This window comes from Myotis brandtii, unplaced genomic scaffold (assembly GCF_000412655.1).
Source record: "Myotis brandtii unplaced genomic scaffold, ASM41265v1 scaffold8, whole genome shotgun sequence".
NCBI lineage: Eukaryota > Metazoa > Chordata > Mammalia > Chiroptera > Vespertilionidae > Myotis > Myotis brandtii.
In genome coordinates, this window is record NW_005371219.1 from 1,418,769 (window position 1) to 1,433,249 (window position 14,481).

The window sequence follows — 14,481 nt, forward strand, 5'->3', positions numbered from 1 at the left end:
AAACAGAGAGGAAAGAGACAGGGAGACAGAGACTATATTCTGAGGTTCTGGATGGTGGGTCACCATCAGCCTGAGGCAGCAGATCCCCTAGATTGGTTATACTGTGTCATTTCAGAACACCCCCCTCAACCCTTACCTCATTTATTTATTGACACTAGGAATTCTTTTTTTAAGAGGAAGAAATCTTTTTTTTTTAAATATATTTTATTGATTTTTTACAGAGAGGAAGAGAGAGGAATAGAGAGTTAGAAACATCGATGAGAGAAACATCGATCAGCTGCCTCCTGCACACCCTCCTACTGGGGATGTGCCCGCAACCAAGGTACATGCCCTTGACTGGAATCGAACCTGGAACCTTTCAGTCTGCAGGCCGACGCTCTATCCACTGAGCCAAACCAGTCAGGGCAGGAAGAAATCTTTTTATCCTGATTAGAAATAAAGTTTAAAGAAAAAAGGGTGGGAATGGCGATGTGTTTAAGCTCACACTTGGCTGTACAAGGTGGGTATCAGAACTTTGTCAGGAGCAGGTTTCTGTTCAGGCACGGAGTTCAAAGACAGTGTGCCAAGGGCTCAGGAAGAGGGGGAGGCAGGCTTGCAGGTGCCAAGCACACCTGTGCACTGGGCACGTGGACCAGGACCTGGGCACCCTTTACCTTCTAGAATCTATGTCTAAGCACCTTAGACTTTCTAGGAATTCAATCTATGAATTAAAGCCCAAACTACTAAACCTGCAATTACTTAGCGCTAATAACTTCAGTCTTTATGTTTCCAGTTTGTGAAGAACAGTATCAGTTTATATCTGAAAATCAAATGGTGCCCATGGTGCCTGCCAGCCCTCCTGCAAGAGTTCTGAGTTAGGTGTGAACACATAGTAGGACCACAACAGTGTAGACTTATGGCATCATCCAGCAGGAGGGGAGCTTCCAGTCACCTCCGGCAGCCTCCACGCTCATACAGGAACTCCCTTCCCAACATGCCTCTCGGGGGGCCCTCTGGTCTTGGGCTGTCTAAAACCTAGACAAATCCCATGGTGCTGAGGATAGCCTTGATTGTAGGAAAAGTTTTTTGTTATTTTTAGTCAAAATATATTCCTTTGTTTAACTTTGGTTAATTGGTTCCCCTCTAGGAACCCAGAAAACAAGGTGCCTCCTTTGACATCAGAGCCTTTGTCTAAAAGTCAGACATAGAATAGAAAGAGCGCTGGAGTAAGTTTCCAGAGTCCTGAATTTGCTCCTTCATTCTGCTGCAAATCAAATGCGTGACCTGTGCTTAAACTCAATTAGCCTTTTCCTAAGAATTTCTCTTGGGTTTTTTTCTTGGCGAGTTTCTTTTTTTAAAGATTTGCATCTGTACATTTCAAGGGGAAATACTTTTTTTTTTTTTAGCAAATCATTTTAGTTTAAATTGGGAGGTAGGGTTTAACTCTTACTTTTTCTTATGAGAAATTTCAAGGCAAGAGTCGATGTAATAGAATAATGAATGCCCCCGTAGTCAATAGCCAGCTGCAATTATCAACTTGTGATCAATCTTATTTCATCTTTATCCTCACCCAGTGTCCCTCCTCCCTGGATATGTTTTGAAGCAAATCCCAGATGCCTTACAAAATCATCCATAACATATAAGGACTCTGACTTTGTAACTACCACAATACCAATTTTATTCTCTTCCACATTAAAAATAATTCCTAAATATCTTAAACTATACAGGCAGTGCTCACATTTTTCCAACATACCTCTCTCTCTCTCTCTTTATCCCTCTCTTTCTCTCTGCTTGCTTAACATTGGATGCAAATAAGGGCCTACAATTACAATTAGTTAAATCTCTCTTAATCTACTTTTTCTTGACAATTTTATTTGTTAAAAACTAAATTACATGTAACCACTGCACAATGGGTAACATAGTAAATTTGTGTTCTGTGTTTTGTTTTGTTTTCATTTTCACCAGTTTATGTTCACATTAATGTCAGAGAAGCGGAATTTCTGGGTCAAAGGGTAAATGAATATGTAATTTCTTACAATACTGTAAAATATTACAATACTAGAGGCCCAGTGCATGAAATTTGTGCATGGGGGGGTGTCCCTCATCCCAGCCTGCACCGTCTCCAATCTGGGACCCCTTGAGGAATGTCTGACTTCCCTCTCACAATCCAGGACTGCTGGCTCCCAACCACTCGCCTGCCTGCCTGCCTGCCTGATTGCCCCTAACTGCTTCTTCCTGCCAGCCTGATCACCCCTCTAACCACTCCCCTGCCAGCCTGATCGACACCTAACTGCTCCCCTGCCAGCCTCATTGCCCCTAACTGCCCTCCCCTGCTGGCCTGGTCAGTCCTAACTGTCCTCCCCTGCAAGCCTGGTCGCCGCCAACTGCCCTCCCCTGCCAGCCTTGTCCCTCCCAACTGCCCTCCCCTGCTGGCCCAATTGCCCCCAACTGCCCTCCCCTGCAGGCTTTGTCCCCCCCAACTGCCCTCCCCTGCAGGCCTGGTCCCTCCCAACTGCCTTCCCCTACAGGGCTGGTCACCCCTAACTGCCCTCCCCTGCAGGCCTGATTGCCCCCAACTGCCCTTCCTTTCAGGCCTGGTCCCTCCCAATTGCCCTCCCCTGCCAGCCATCTTGTGACCACATGGGGGCGGCCATCTTGTGTGTTAGAGTGATGGTCAATTTGCATATTGCCTCTTTATTATATAGGATTGTCTCTATAGGTCTCCTTTGCACTTCCACCATCCCTGGAGACCACTAAAGTTCTCAAATTACAGAATAAAAATTTGATGAGACCGCCCATGTTTTCATGATTCTTCTCTTTTCCAGCCTCAACTTATTTTGGTTCTTGCACATTTGACAAATATATCTTCTATGTTTATAGCCATTAATAAAATTATTAAAGACAAGTGGACAAAGATACTTTGATTAGCACCAGAATGCTTCCTTCCAAGCTGCCATTGGTTGAGTAACTTTTTAAAATATATATATATTTATTGATTTCAGAGAGGAAAGGAGAAGAAAGAGAGATAGAAACATCAATGATGAGAGAGAATCATTGATTGGCTGCCTCCTCCATGCCCCCTACTGGGGATCGAGCCCGACGCTGACATGTGCCCTGACCTGGAATTGAATTATGACCCCCTGGGTCATAGGTCAATGCTCAACCACTGAGTTACACCGGCTGGGCAAATATCTTGAATTTATCTAAAGGCCATCTATAATTTCTCCATTATGAGTTTGTATCCAGTGGCAGTCAAAATTAATATACAGTTGTTGTCCATGCCTTTCCCCTAAAAGGCAGTGGGTATAACTAGTTAAGATAATAACTGTTCTATTGGATCAGTTATTTAAACCTCTGTGCTATGTAGGGATTTTAATAGTACCTGTTGTGATGATTATGAGATAATACACATAAAGTATTTAAAATAGCACCTGGAAAGTAGTATGTCTTCCAAAGATGGTTGTTCTTAAATGAAAACTACTTATCTGATAATAAGGTCTTAAAATATTAAGGTAATTTAGCAATAGTTGTTCTTATTGAATGTATCTTGTCTCCTAAAAATCACCATTTCATTCCCTAACTACTTTCTAGGTGACTTAAAATGTTTTTTTATGGGTTTTTCCTAGGATTTATGCTCACTTATTTCTAGTCTCTAAAATCCATTTTTGGTCTCTGGAAATTTTATCAGTTAGAATTAAGTTCAGCTCTATAACATACTCCAAAATAACATAATCTTAATCAAATAAAAGGTGTGTGGGTTTTTTTTTCTCTGAAATAAAAGAAGTCTGGAGGAAAACAGTTCAGAGGTGGGCATGATGGTACCATGAACCATCAAGAAGCGAGGTTTTAATCTTTATTTTTCACTTTTATCAGCATATAACTTTCCTCCTGCAGACTATGGCATGGTCTCAAATGGTTTCATTACAGGATGACTGTAGTCAGAACAGCAAAGAGACCAAAGGGTCACTCTTTCCAGGTCATTGATCTCAGTCAACCTAGAAGTTACATTAACACCCGCTCTTTTATTTCAATGACCAGAAAATATAATCACATAGCCATAATGAACCATAAGAGAGACTGGGAAATGTATGTTTTGCATTGGATGCAGTAGGCCCCAAATGAAATAGGAGTCATGCTACTAAAGAAGAAAGAAGACTAGCCATTGGAATAGGCAACTAAATATCTTTGCCATAATATTTTTTCATCTTTTGACCCCTCGCAAATTCTTCATGTCTCATTACATATTATCAACAGTGATACTTGGATTACATCAACAAGTTATTTTAAGAACCTGGGATAAAATTTCTCCAAACTGTAGAATCAATGAAAGAAAGATGGTGACTCCAGAACTATAGTAGGTTCTGGAGTTATGAAGATTAATAAAATAGAGCCACGCTTTTGTCGTTTTAGAAACACTGCCCCTTATGAGTCTAATAAACAGTTTTTTTTTCTTTATGCGCTGAGTCTTTCTTTTCTCAGAACAAATTCCTTCTAAAAGTAGACACTGAGCCCTCTCTTCCTGCACTAGTTTCTTAAATTACCTCATTATCAATATCTTCCAAGATTGTATTACTAGACTGTTCCTTTTGAGCTGTCTTTACTTTGTAAAAAATTCAATCTGTGGATTGTGTTATTTATTCTCTGTATTTCCCTCCTAGTTTATTATAAACACAAAAATGACATGGTTACTTTCTCTCAACATTCTTTACTATTTTACTTCACCTCGAATTTCTTCCCAGTTTCTCAGACTTAAGTCTACAATGGTATCCCCCAACACACACCTTTTAAAGGTGAGCCTAGTGACAAAGTAAATTAAGGATTGCTTAGGAAACCTGCATTCATCATAAAGAATCTTTCTACCAACATTCAAATGATCAAAATTTAAAATTCAGCATTGACCATGATTCAGTTACACTGTCTACACACACAAAAATGGGAAAACCCACCACTGTGTGCATGGAGTAAAAAAAAAAAAAAAAAAAAAAAAGAGCAGTTGTCAGACCAAGTGATCAGTATGATTTGCATTGCCAAAGATTTGAACATATTCCAAAGCTTCAGAATGTGAAACAGTATGGTATCGGTGTCATGATAGGCACATATAAAACAATACAAACACCAGAAAAAGGCCCATATATAGAACTTTTTAGTATGCATTTAAGATGACATTTCAAATGAGTGGGGGAAATGATGAATTATTCATTAACTTGAGGATTTAATTATTTTTAAAAGGCGAGAACACAAGTGCCAATGGTATGTTGGCAGTGGGTTACAGATGAGCTGGGATGTGATCCCTTCAGTGATTAGGGCAGTTGATAAGCTCTGGGAGAGCAACTTCATGTTTACCCCAGAGTGCCATGAAAATAAATATTTTCTATGTGCACTATAATGCAAAAATATGATAGAAAGCACTCTTTTATTATATACCCAAGTAAATTTAAAATGGATTTAAAACTAAGTGCAAACAAAACTATAAAAGAACTGTCAGAAAATATGAACAAATATCTTAGGTTCAGGAGGCCTTTAGAAGAATAAAACTGAAGACATAAATTGCAAAGAAAAACAAATGAGATTTGATGAGCTAAAATAAAGATTTCTATACCTCAACAGTAGAATATTAACAGCATTAACTTGGACATATGTGTCAGATAATGTTGAACAAATGGAAACCTACTGCAAATCTATAAGGAAAAGAAAGATAAATATCTACATTTTTTTAAAAGTAAAAGGCATGAACGGGCATTCATATAGGTGATTTTTAAAAAAAATCAAACTTATGCAAACATGTTAAAGATCATTAATAATAAAGAAATTCAAACTGAAAACATAGTGAAATTCACAAAGACAAAAAGATTCATGACTCCTAGGGTGGCTAGGTTGTTGGGCATTGAACACTTTCATTTGTTGCTGAGGAGTAAGTGAATGGAAATTAACATTTAAAGGGCACTTAAATATAGATTTCCTAGGTTCTTAAAATGTTCATACATTTTGACCTAGTAGTTTGGGGGATCTATACTAAGTAAATAATTAAAGATGAAGTCAAAGTTATATATATATATCCAATCAGCCTAATTTATGAAAGGGGCAATTTAAAGGAATCTAAAAGTTGTTTAAGTAGGGGATTATTAATTTCTGTTATATATTTACTATAGAGTTCTATTTAGTCATTAAAAATGTTAGGGAAAATACTTACTGAAAAGAAAAATATTTACAAAATAGAGCCAAGTAATTAAATGCAGGATGTAAGAGTATGATGTTATTTTTGAAAAAATAATATATAAGCAAATGAAAAACATAGTACACAATAAGCAAATATAATTGATTTTATATTAGTGCCAGATTATAGATAACTATTATTTATTCTCTGTGATTTTTCTATATTTTAAGTTATCTGCATGAACATGTAATCCTTCTATAACTATTTTTAAAAGAAACATTATTAAAATACAAAAAATAAAAAAGTTTATTGCATTTCCACTATGCTTATACAAGCATGATTTAAATTAGTAATTTAAGCTTCAGCTACATAGTAGGGTTCCTATCCCCAGAAGAATCATTCTCCTGATTATTGATTTGCTGTAATCACAGAAGATTGAAACATCTCACAAGATGGGATGATGAGATAGGAGTGGAAATATTTAATGGGACTTGTGCACTAACCAATTCTTCAGTTCTAGCTTTGCTATACATCCCACTGAGAAGGCTTCACCTGAATAAAAGTACCTTGTACTCAGCTAATAAATATTTGATAATGTCTTTGCAAGTTCCTACTGTTACTCACTTACATTGCAGAAATTTTGCATCTCTGATCCTGAAAAAAATGGCAATCAAAAATTTCAAAACTATCATTTACATGTAAATTGCCTGAAGTTTTGTGTTTATTTAGTGCTATATTTTAATTTTGTATATTAAGTTAAGAAATAAATTTAACTTTCAGGACCATGCATAAAAGGAAAAACATTTGATCTAGTCTGTTTGGGTGACACTCTGAGGTAGGATGTGGCTTTATGTGTTCATAGGTTTGGGGAAATTATACAATTTCATGACCTACTGAGGTTTATTTATTTATTTTTAGATGTAGAATATTGAAATGTAACGTTTTCATGAATATAATGATATTGACAACGTGGATTCTTATTTGAAGATTTAAACAGTGGAGTCACATAATTGGGCTTAAGAGAGAGAGTGTGTGAGCATGCTGTAAATGTCTTAAACATTTAGGGATATTTAAATATTTCTTGTAACTTAAGGCATTAAATAGAGTAAAACTGGGGTGATGTTGATGTGCAATTTGTGAATATTTTCATTTGTTCTGAAAAAAAAAAAAGACTTGCACTACCTTTTACTCCAGAAAGCACACTCACTCTCCCAGTGAGTTTGAGGCTGAACTTGAACTTAGAATGAGCATGTAAAAGTCCCTCCTGACAAAAATCCAGGAGGCACCTTAATGGAAAATGGGTAGTGTTTCACAGCATGGGTTTCGAAGCAACATCAATTTGACCATAATATGTTTCCATGGTTTCCACACTTATCACTCTCTACCTTGGTAATGAACACCAATAAAATATGACCTGACTGGATAATAGCAAGAGAAAAATGTGAAGAACACTCTCTTTTATAGTTTCTTCTCTTATAAAATACTTGACTCACTCTTTTTGCTAAGGCTATCCTAAATTTTACTGTACAGTGCAATATGAGGTCATCAGTTTTCGGTATTTCAGGAGGATTCTATGCTGCAATCAGATCAATATTGTGTGCCTCACCTGTGTTATTAGAAGAAGGAGCTAGCTGCCAAGGAACTGTATGAGAGAAAAAATGCTGAAGAGTGGCACAAACAGGAACATGCCCGGTGCCGCCAATGTCTATGAAATGCATGAAATGCACAAAAATCTGTATCTTTTATGGATAAATAACAGATGGAGCTGTCAGGTAATGGTAAAAAGAAAAATCAATTGTAATTTAAGTGAATCTCCAGAGCTGTCTGGAGAATAGACATGCTGCGTTCAACTTGCAGCTCGTTAGGGCTGGGTTAGGTGATAGAACAAGATGGAGCAGGTTTTCGTGGTGTGATGGATTTAAGGTCACTCAGTCACAATGAGGTCCTTCTGTGGAAGATTCAACAGCTACTTATGTTTTCTGTGCCACGTGTATGTCATTTTCATCAATAGGAATTCACAGTCTGTAGTTCCTTTTAATAGAGAGTGTGCTGTCATGATTGAAGAAGGGTCTTCCTCGCTGTAATGTACAGCCTCGCATGCACCCCCCTCTCCACTGCACCCCTCTCTTCCTCTCTCCTCTCCAGCACCTGGCTTGCCTAGCGCTGCCTCTCAGCTTCCCTAGTTGGGTAGGAAGCCTCACCAATGGGCTTTTTGGTATGTGTCTGGCGAGTAAAACTGGTATGAAGGACCTTGTGCCCTCAACCATTTGGCAGAGCAGGACAGGCAAGCCAGGAGCCCCTGCTCCTCTGCGGGAGGAGCAACCTGATCGCTGGCATCCTTGTTCTTTGTGCTTTGACAGCGCTGATGGCTGAGTCATGCTCAGAAAATCCCTGGAAAATGTCATAGGGACCTATGTTTCTTGAGCATTGGGAAATCTCCTCTAGCCACCACTGAGAACAACTGTAGGAAACCAGGTTTATCTTCCTTTTTAACCCCAAAGAAATAGAGAGAGAGAGAGAGAGAGAGAGAGAGAGAGAGAGAGAGAGAGAGAACACACAAAGAGAGAAAACAAAAATAAGCTTCCCAAGCTAATTGAACAGAGGTTGCACAGTGACCGAGAAAACTCCTATCCATTTTCATATTCACACACCTTGGAGACCAAAGGTTAAGAGTCTCAGAATAAGAAAACCACTTTTTTTATTTAATTCCTCAAATGTTTAAGTCCAGATAGAGAACTCTAGTCATGGCCAAGTTATCTGTCCATCCTGAGCTATTTAAAGATTCCTCATCTGTAAAATTAAGATAGTGATGATTCCTACAATGCAGTCGTTTCGAGGCTTAAATAAGAGAATGCACCCGGCATATGACAAAAATTCAATAAATGTCACTTATCAGTGTTACAATTTCAGGGGAACAGAATAATATTTTTTCTAATTACTACACATTTTCTAGCTGTTCTATGCATAGACTGCTTTTATTCAGGGAAGAAAAATAACCTTCCAGAAGTGCTTTTATTTCCTAAGGGGCTATTAAAGTGTCTAGTCCTATTCTAAAGACTTTTCCTTTCAGCCCAATAGACATGCTCAGAAATGGAGTGGATTCCGGGGGCAATGGGGCTATGGGTGTAATGACATCAGGTACATAACTCCACTTTAGTCTGAAATGCCCTCTGCCCTGCCTGAACCCAACACAAGCCAAAACCCCACAAGTTACACAGCCGAGAAATGACTTCTGGGTTCCTGGGTCTGTTTTATTAATTCTTTATCCATTATGTATTGAGTATTTATTAAGTTCTCTATGTGAAGTGTTGTTGGCTAGCTGCTTTGGGACTGCATAAAAATGTATAAGACAGTCTTGTGACCCCCAGGAGCATATGAGTAGTAGAAAAATATTACATGAAGAAATAACACAATAAAAGTAGGTGTGAAAACTACTGTCTGAGTCATGAGAGCTCAAAACATCCCCTTGGTTTCCACAAAAATGTTAGAATTTTGCTGGATAATTATGCATTGAAGAAAAAGGCCTTCAAGAAGGAGCAAATGATATAAACAAAGGTGTTAACGATTCTAAAAATGATTACTGTAATAATAATAAATAACTAATTTACATTTTATACTATGTGCTAGGTGATGTATCAGATCAAATGGATGCTATAGAGCATGTTTTAAGGCAGGCAAGGGATTAAGTTGCAAAGATAAGCTGATAAAAAAGGAATTTCTAACAACTCAGTGATGTCAAACTTCCCTAACTGGAATAAGGTGTTTTCTGACCTGTGGTGAGCTTATGGTTCTAGTGTCCGGTGGCAGGTAACTAAGTGAATATAGGTCTGGTCTGACCAGCTTTTCGGATTCAGCACCTTACAACAATCCTATGATGTAGGCAGTGAAGGGATTGTTACATCCAGTTTACAAGTGGTAAGAATGAGGCACAGGAGACTTAAGTGACTAAACCAAGAGTATAGTGGGGCCTTGACTTACTAGTGTCCCGACTAATGAGTTTTTTGAGATACCAGCTGTCTCTGTGCCAATTTTTTGCATTGAGTTGATAGAGTAATTTGAGTTAACGAGCTTCTTAACGAGCTAGGTCTCCAAACGAATTAAACTCGTAAGTCAAGGCCCCACTGTACTTGGGGGGTCTGCCAGAGGCCAGTCCATCCTTGTGGCTTGACACAGTTGCTGCAGGGAAGAAACATCTGCACAGCATATGTTCCAAGGGACCTGGCGTATATGGCATACTGTTCTTAATATGTTTGCTCCCCTTCTTAGCACTATGTGTTCTAACCAGGGACACCTCCCCGAGAAAGGTTGTTTCCCCAGGTGGGGATGTTTCCCTGGAGTTAGGGATTAACGGGACTAAGGAAGGGAATAAATCAGTAAAACCCCCTAGTGATACAGAAATACCTTGTACTACTTATGAAGAACTTAGACTAAGACTGTTGGCAATAAATTTGGGACTTGCTAGGCCCACATCCCCAGGGGTATACCCACCAGAAAAAGGACCAAAGCCTATGCCCCTGAAAACCTGCCAATGCAGGGCAGTCCCAAGGAAGACCACCAGCAAGGCTAAAAGGACATAACCTTTACTTGGGATAATCTCCTTCAGTTTCTTCCTTGTAGCTTAACAGTAGAGCAGTAGAGTAGTGACTTGGAATGGAGATAACAAACTAGCCCTAACCTTTGGAATAGAATGGATAGGATAAAAATCCACAGAGCTAGATAGAGATAAGATTTTTGGCAAAGGTCAGATAAGATACTATGGACATGAAACAACGTACTGTAGAAGGTCAAGGGAGGACCCAAAACATACCATGATGTGACTATAGAGCAGTGATGGCAAACCTATGACACGCGTGTCAGAGGTGACACGCGAACTCATTTTTTTGGTTGATTTTTCTTTGTTAAATGGCATTTAAATATATAAAATAAATATCAAAAATATAAGTCTTTGTTTTACTATGGTTGCAAATATCAAAAAATTTCTATATGTGACACAGCACCAGAGTTAAGTTAGGGTTTTTCAAAATGCTGACACGCCAAGCTCAAAAGGTTCGCCATCACTGCTATAGAGGCATGCTTATAGGATCAAATGGTATAAATACAGATGTAACAGGAGAATAAAAAGAGAACCCAACTATGCTGATGATCTGAATGCTGTCTCCGTGTCCATCATTCTTCGCTGACTCCATCCACACCTTTGGGAATGCCTGGACTGCTGGAGCTGGACCCTGGCAGGGGTCGACTGCAGTACTGGAATTAGAATCTGAATCTCACTTGACTTACTTCCAATTCTCAAAGCCAACTTGTTACTCCGAGGCTCTGAAGCACCTCACATACTAAGTTTATAATGGAAGGCAAAACCATTATGTCCTGAGAGCATTATAATAGGTTATGTTAAGTGGCAACAAATCGGTGTGCTTGGGCTACTTGAATTGCATGCAAATTGCAGAAATGCTAATGGCTACAATTGTGCTAATATTTATTCGAGAGGAGTTACGGGGTGGCACTGAAGGACTTGGGAGAGTCCAAGAACCTGAGCATCCAAAATTCATAAGTCACAGAATTTCAGAAGTGGGAGAAGTTTTGAGATCATCTATCTTCTTTGTTTTACCAATGAAGAAACTAAGGCTCAGAGAGATCAGGCAAATTGCTAAGGTCATATGGAGAGTGGAGTGGGAAAGGGCTTGATCTCTTTAGTCTTAATCCACTTTATTAGGGTTCTACAGAGAAGCAGAACCCACAGGATATAAATATACATATATATCAATATGTAGAGACATTTATATATTTTATGTAAGATTTATATACTTATAGGTAAAATAAATTTATGTTATGTATGGAGATTTATTTATTAGGTGGAATTGGCTCACACATGATGGAGGCTGAGAGTTTCATGATCTGCCATCTGTAAGCTGGAGACCTAGGAAAGCCAGTGGTGTAATGAAATCTGAGTCTGAGTCCAGAGTCCTGAGAACAAGGGAAGCCAATGGTACAAATGCCCATTCAAAGGCCAGAGAAGATGAGATGAGATGTCTCAGCTCAAGCAATGAGGCAGGAAAAAAACAGTGTCAAATACTTCCTTCCTTTGCCTTTTGTTCTACTCAGACCTGCAACAGATTGGTTAATGCCAACTCACATGGGGGAGGGCAATCTACTCTACTGAGTCCACCAATTCAAATGCTAAACCCATCCATAAACACCTAAAAAACATACTCAATGATGTTTGAGCTGAGCAACCCCACCAGTGGCCAGTCAAGTTGATACCTAAAATTAACCATTACAGCACTTCTTATGGGGAATGAAGACCTGAGTTCTGAGTCTTTTAGAAAAACCATTTCAAAGGGCAACAGATGAGGTGGAAAAAAGTGGTGAGTCCAGGAACAGAAAAGAGTGAACTGAGCCTGGCTGTGTGTCCAGAGGGGAAGTTGGCCCTATCCCAGGATCAACAAATTCTGGAACATTTTCCAGAGCTGGGATGCAAATGTGAAACTATAATAAAGTGTCCTGCTTCCCCTCTGAAACACAGCCTTCAGTTTTACCACATTCATTTTTACCAGGTTCCTCTCCAGACCAGGAAGTAGGAAAAGGTAAGTGGTCTTGAATATGTCTGAATTTTCAATCCTGATTGACTGAGAAGTCATTAAATCTTATTAGATTTAAATGGAATTGGTTGAATTAAATCTTCTACATAAGACAAATTGGGAGTTCAGAGTCGTCCATTAAAATTTAGTTTTAGAAAATAAAGTTATAGTTCAGTATCACCTGAGACTATCATGGTAAAGTTTGTATTTTATTTGTAAAAATTTGGGTGGGGAAAAAAAAAAGATTTTGAGGCTTAAAATAAACTTTCAAAAATGCTGATGTATTCCACAGCGAAGTTTGAAAATTTTGTGTCCATTCCTACAGAGAAACTCAGGAATTTGCCCAAGGTCACAAATGATAGGAGCTAGAGCAAAAACATGACCCAGGGATATTTCTACCATTGACTTTTAGAATTTTCATGAAGCAAAGGAATGCCAGGTGCTATTGGTGTTGAGTAGGACAGAATTCTTTTATAAACACGCCCTCCTCTTCTGTGTGGAGGAGCCTTGGGGTGGATATTCCTGGCTCTTCCCAGGGTGATCTGAAGCCCCCTTTGGCTATGTCTGTGTAGGTTGCAGAGACCATTGCAGTCCTGGGGGAAGAAACACTAGAACCAGACACTAAAACAGACCTGGACTGAAGGCTGCCCTCCCTAAGTCCTAAAGAAGGTGTATTCATTTGCATAAAAATCCCAGAGGCTTTTGGGAAGCAAGGAAATGAAGAACTTTGATATTTGAAGTTCAATAACTTGTATCCTAAATGACCAAAAGATCTATTGACAAGAAGAGACATCAAGTTTCCTGAGGAGAAACTCATGGAAAGGGATGGGGTAAATTGCATTGGTAACTTTGGTACAACAAAAGCCTTCCAGGCTTAGGAAGGGAGGACTGGTTCACATTATACAGATCCCTTCTGATAACAGTATAGGGCAGTGGTTCTCAACCTTCCTAATGCCACGACCCTTTAATACAGTTCCTCATGTTGTGGTGACCCCCAATTTCATTGTTATAAATTGAACATAATTAAAGCATAGTGATTAATCACAAAACAATATGTAATTATATATGTGTTTTAATGTAAATATCCGATAGGCTATATGTGTTTTCGGATGGTCTTAGGCGACCCCTGTGAAAGGGTTGTTCGACCCCCAAAGGGGTCGCAACCCACAGGTTGAGAACCGCTGGTCTGTTGGGGTCAACCCCAGCAGGTCCAGGGGTCCCCAAAGGTGTGGACGGAGTCGGATGATGAAGGAAGGACTCGGAGGCTGCGTTCAGGTGATCATCATGGCTAGGTTCTCCCTCCAGGATCTCCAGGTTCTCCAGTCAGGTTCTATCACCAGGTTCTAGTCAGGTTCTCTTGCCTGTTCTCTCGCTAGGTTCTCCAGCCAAGATCTGTAGCCAGGTTCTGTCCAGGATCTTTTGCCATGTTCTCTCACTAGGTTCTATCTCTAGGTTCTGTCTTCTGTTGTCTTGTTACATCTGTATTTATACCAGTTGATTTTAATCCTGTCAATTTCTATTCCAAAGGTTAGGGTGTTTCTTATCTCCATTCCAGGGAGTAAAGATTATGTAGCTTAAGCGTGATTGTTCTTAGTTAAAGTGATTAACTACCCGCCTGGCACTTAGTTAAGGGGTTTTATTCCCTCCCTAACTTCAGGGAAAAATCCCTACCTGGGGAAACAACCTTTCTCGGAGAGGTGACCTTGGTTAAAACACATAGCGCCAAGAAGGTGAGCAAACATATTAAGAACAGTATGCCATATACGCCAG

The 14,481-nt window shown here is 39.2% G+C and overlaps 1 long non-coding RNA gene across 1 annotated transcript in view; it reads right to left on the minus strand.

Moving 5' to 3' along the window:
- LOC102263388 overlaps positions 1-14,481 on the minus strand; it is a 212,200-nt gene that overhangs the window by 2,803 nt on the left and 194,916 nt on the right. The window lies entirely within an intron of this gene.